This window comes from Poecilia latipinna, unplaced genomic scaffold (assembly GCF_001443285.1).
Source record: "Poecilia latipinna isolate Pla-1442-1.1 unplaced genomic scaffold, P_latipinna-1.0 Scaffold1556, whole genome shotgun sequence".
Classification (NCBI taxonomy): Eukaryota; Metazoa; Chordata; class Actinopteri; order Cyprinodontiformes; family Poeciliidae; genus Poecilia; species Poecilia latipinna.
Window position 1 is genome coordinate 152,521 of NW_015114172.1, and position 6,000 is coordinate 158,520.

Sequence of the window (6,000 nt, forward strand, 5' to 3'; positions counted from 1 at the left end):
TATATTTGCCCACCCTACTCAGAGACTCTGCAGTCGACATTAATGAAAGATAATGTCCATATTCTTACATACATACATACATACATACATTTATATTTAAATATCCATGTATATACGTATATGCAAATACTGACATTAAATACATATATGGTTACACAATATACACATACATATACATAATAGTATAGTCTCTTATAAGTTTACATTTTAAGGCTTTTTTTAAAGCTCAATATAAAAGCACATAATTTGAGGTCATCATTCAGTTGATCCCAAAGTTTGACACAAATAACTGTCAAACTTTGGCAGTAAAACTTTGGAAACTTTGTAAGTAAAGTTTCTACTAAAGTTTACTAGTAAAATCTAGTAAAGTAAAATATATATTTTACTTTACTTTAGCATGTTGAAATATTAACAAACCTCATGAATTATAAAGTAGAGTTTATGATGGATGTTTTTGCCACCATAAGCTTGCAACAAAATGGAGAGGGTCCTCCCCTCCGAGCTGAATGTTTGGACTTGGAAATTTTTCAGAGTTCTGTTCCTCCTGTGAAGTGGAGACCCACTAGTGGATGGGAGCATTCCACCACTCCCATCCCAGCCTGAAGGGTCTCTCGCTGACCACGCCGTGCTGACAGCCCCTCTGAGGTGAACGTTTGGACTGGGAAAGTTTGCAATCTCAGAACTTTTTCGGCAAATGTATTTCGTTTAACTCTTTTTCAAAATTGCCGAAAACCAAATCAAAATTGTGAAATTTGGGCAGAAAAATCTGCTGAACATTGGAAACGTTGCTACCTTGTACGGTAAAGAAACTGCCCTATTTCATGAAAGATAACTGGACCAAACGGGATAATTAAAAAATGAGATCGAGAGTAATAAAGTTTTCAAACACTTTCTAGCTATAACAAACGATAGATCCATATACTATAGTATAATGGCAAAATTAAATGGTTTGAATTTAAGTAGAAAATGATCAAATGGGAACTCTCAAGTATGAAATGAGTGTACAAACTGGTGAGGTAATGAGTTGACCCGGAGCTAATGCTAGTCAGCTAACTGCTATCACGATTGTTTTTTCACAACAACTAGCCATACGATTGTTGCCCATCCCTACTTCTAATAATCCTTTATTTTTTTCGAAAGACAAGTCCTTCGAGCTCCATGATTCACTTGCCAGGAATCCTTGTAAAAAATCAAGACGCCTAGCATAAACAGCTTCTTCTTTTAATATGCCTTGATAGGAATGAAAATGATGTAGTAGGGGAAGGACTGGGAGGAGGGGGGTGGGATTAAAACTGAAGGGGATTAGCACTATACTTTAAGATAAATCTGTTTTAATGTGAAACCTCATCCCCGCTCATTCCGGGGTAACCACTCTTGTTAACTGCTTCGCTATCGCTTCTTTTAATGCGCCCTATTTTTTTTCCTTTCTTTTTTTTTTTTTTTTATTTTCTGCTCAGCAACTTTTAAGTACAGGCTTTTGGACGCGGCAGTGCACCGCTAACTCTGCCAGTTACACAAACAACGTCCCTTTCTGAGCATTTAAACACAGAACAATGGCAGAGCACATAGCTGCGCACATTAATGCTTTTGTATATTGATGGGAGGGTGGAGGGGGGGTGAGATGGGCTGAAGCAGGAAAGCGAAAGAGAAGAAAAGAGATAAGCAGAGCTTGGCTGCACTGCCCCTCCATCCCTCTCTTTTTTTTCTCCTCCTCGCTGTCTCTATGACTGAGGGAAAAAAGTCTCTTTCCATCATCAAATCCAGGCTGATCTGTATGCATTGAAGGCTAAACAGACAAACATCATATTCTCCGTCTCCAGACTTTAATTGACTGAACAAGGATTGGTCACACTTTTAAGAAGCGTTCCGTAATGGATTTCCATTTTTGTTTCTCTTTTAACTGGCAGTGCGAAGGGGAAGCCATAAATGCTGTCTTTATTACTGAAAACAACAGCCGCCTCTCTCTTTCTCTCTCTCTCTCAATCTATCTGGCTTCTTCCATTATTCCGTATCTATTTTATTTTTTTTGCATGTGTGTCTGAGTGTGTGTGTGTGTGTGTTTTCTCACCATAAAAGATGATATCAGTGTAACGGTCGGCAGGCGTTGCAAGGTCAACTCTGCCCGACAGATGACAAACGATCTCAAGATGGCCACATCATCTGTCCTGTAGCTGTTGGCTGCAACAGGGATGAACACACACATCTTTTTTCTGCCGATTTTATTTGAATTTGTTTGTACCATTGCATGGTGGAGAAAGAAAAGAGAAAGAATAAAAACAACTGGTTCTCTTTGGGATAGAGTAGAAATGTTTTAGGTCAAAAAAACAGAGTAAATATAAAGTGTGCGTGCGTGTGTGTGTGTGTGTGTGTGCGCACATGTATGCTTGTGTGTGTGTATGCGTGTGTTTGTTTGGGGGGTGATGGAGGTGGCAGTTTACGGGTCAAATGAACAAAAAGGGAATTTTTTTCAGAAGGTCTGTTTTTGTCAGGCTTCTGTATCAGGAAGCGGGCTTGGCATGAAACAGGGGCTCAGAATTATGGACAAGCTGCTCATCAGATGGGAGCTGGGTTTATTTTTGTGGCCCACCCCCTACTTCCCCTCCACCCATCCATCCATCAATACCTCCCATCCTTTGCCACCTCTCCTATTTTCTACCAACATAAATGGATCTGGTTCTCCGTAACCGTATGTATCCAGAATGGACAAAAAGAACTTTGTCTCTCTCCTGCAGGACAAAACTTTTTATTTGAGTTGTCTTTCTGTTGTGACCACTTGAGGCTGAACACTGAACCTGCTTTGTTTTTATCAGACTTTATTCTAATCACGCTCTCTCACCAACATTCCTTCTTGTTGATCGCTGGCTATCAGCAGGAAGTCTTCAACGTTCTATCATGTTTGTTCTTCATTTCTCGACTCTCCTTCAAACAGCATATGGACCAGTCGTTCAAACAGCCAGTTTCCCATCTGTCAGCTCTCGCCAGTCATCATCAGGTTAAATGTTAGTGTCTGATTTGTTCCTCAACAGTATCAGAAATGGCTGTGATTTCTAAGGTCTTATTGATAAGAGCTTTCTAAAACTAGTATATCTCCATCAGCAGCTGTAAATTATAGAGATAAAACCTGGACAGACATAAGGGCCACAGTTGACCCTTAATATCCAACTGGCCCTCAATTTTCTCACTTTAAGAAAATATACCAATGAACAAACCAGAACATCCCCAGAATCAACATTAATTACCGATTTGTAAAACAGTTAAATAACAAGCATTGAATATTCATATGTAAAAGATTTGGGCCTAAAATAGGCCTTTGGGTTTAGTTACTAGAAGATTATCTTTAATGGAACAGTTAATACCAGGGTTCATTTTATTTACTCATCCATTTACAGTTTTGTCTTCAGTTCAGTTTAGTTTAAAAAAATCAAATATGTTCAGAAAACAGAGTCCATATCCGTTCTTTCAGAATCCACAGGTACTACTGACTCAGAAGGCCTGGGTAATTCTTCACAAACGGCTCTGGTGTCAGAGGTGGCTCGCCATTGAAGATTTCACAGAAATATGAAAAAGATCAAATCGGACCTTTAAGGAGGTTGAAAACAACATTAAACATCTATATGTTTGTTCAATATTTCAAAATTTCAATTATTAAAATAAATGTTTATCTTTAGCTATAGGTTCATTTTTTGAAAGAAACAAAACAAAAATTTTGAAAGAAAATAGAAGCTGTAAATCCACAACACTAAATATTGTGAAGTAATGATTTGTTTCCATCTTAACAATATAAAGTACACAAAATCATTCAACTGTAAAAACCTTGGCAGTCCAAGTGTACGTTGGTCCAAATCTTGTTTTATGATGAACGTCTGGTAAGGTTGGTGGCACTGAGCTATCCAACTTAGCTTTACAGCTAGCTGCAAAAAGAAAAGTTTGGAAATCGATTTGTCAAATTGACTAAAATGACCAGATCAGTGAAATGCTTTTTAAATACTACTGGACACAATAAACTCATCGCTGATTAAGTTTAGAAAGGTTTTGTGAAAGTCCAACAATTTCTCAAGCAGAGGAAATGAAGAAACAGGAAGTAAAGTGACTTGCTGTGACTCTTTATATTCCCATCAGGAGGGTAGAAAGGATTCAGTTTGGAAACCATGTACATGTGCTTCATCCTGGATTACATTAATACTTTTACTTACTTACAAAAAATAAAAACAGGGGGTTTGACGTTTTCACACCCAAACACAATTTAAGATCTAGAGCAGAAAGGTCATGAATCTCAGTTTTAATGTTGTAAAGGGGCCAAAAATCCAGTAACCTTAGAAACCAAAATATTGGCGGCTTACAATTTAAAGCTGTGATTATAAAAATCAAAGATAAAATATGTTTATTTCAAATTAAGCTTACATGAAAATTGTTACATTTTTTAGAAAAGATTCAGATTTCTCTCTAAATGCGAGTATGGAAGAAAATCTGGAAACTAAAGCAGATTTTTACCTTCAGTTTTCTTTTTACTTTCATATCCAGATCTAGAAAGTATACAAGTAAATTCCTTATTTCCCACAAGATCTTTGGAACCCTGGGACATTGAGAGTTCACGCAAGAACAGAAGAAAAACTAAGATGTTAATCTGTCTAAACTGCCTCTCAAAGGAAGAATTCTTCTAACAATAACTTTCTTTCTGAGATTTGTTACATGCAAAACAAAATATCGCTGTTTGCTCAAAAGTTTCAAAAACAGATTAATCTGAACAGTTCAGCAACTTCTTCTTAGCGTCATCAGTTTAACAAACTTTTTTTGTTGTTTCTCTGTTTACTTTAATGCAATGAGATTTTTTTCCTTCTCTTAGAAGAAGGGTTTGTTTATTCCCATGAAGTATTGGATGTTAAAAAAATATTTTAATAAAAGATGAAGGAAGTTTGTTGAATTCCATTAAATTTCCACCCAGTTTTCAGTGTTTCTGAGTTATTCATATTTAGTCCATGTGCAAGTGGTCTTACATTAGATTCCCCTTTACACAATGAAGGCTGCTTTATCGGCTTTTTTGGGGGAATGCAGAGGTTGCAGTATTGGATCTCGCACCTATTGAAGCTGACACGGTATAACAAAGCGTGCGGGGCCAAAAAGTAATGATCATATACAAATATCAATATGAGAAAGAGTGTGTGCTAAAGAAGACACATGGCTATTGATGTTTAAATAACTGTAGCGTCAGAGAGATGGAGAGAGGGGGGAAAAATGTGAATCATATTTTCTCCGTGTGTCTGCGGGGAAAAGGAGGCACCTAATCGAACACATCCCTCGAGGCACAAACAGGGAGTCAAGGGCGAGATAAGCAAAAAAAAAAAGAAGAAAAAACACGGCTTCTTTCACTTTTTACCTTCTTTCTGCATAAAACAGATAAAAACACAGAGTTGTTTCACGGACAATAAATGTGTGCCGTAAACTGTCATGTCCTTAAAAGTGTCCCTTTCACTTGCGTGTCTTTTAATTTTGCAGGTCGCGTGTCACTGCATTTGCATTTCAAAAACTCCCGTTTGAAAAGCCTGGTTTAAATGCCAAGATGCGAATTGATGACAATCACCACGAGTCGAAAGCAGAAAAAAAAAGAAGTCCTCAATCCTCCGCTCCTCGCAGCTGACATTAAAGCTAAACCCGTCGGCCACAACAGAACACAAAACAAATATACATTTATCGCTGCCGCCTCCTCCTCGTCTTCCCGCGTCAACCTCTTCCTCCCGCTCCTTCTCCCTGCGCTTCATTATTTCTGTATCTCTTTACGTTTTGGATATCAGCGACCGTACGGGAGCCGGCTCCAGCAAACTAAAATACGGGAATAATCAGCGGGGTTCAGACTGAGCTCGAATTGATTCGGTGACAAACAGTTGGGGTGCACACGCCGCCCCCTCCTCCTCTTTCCCCTTGCCTTTTCATCACTTCTGCATATTCATTTCTGTAATTTACAGTAAATCCAATAGCTGTCAGTCACACGAGCTCACAAACACA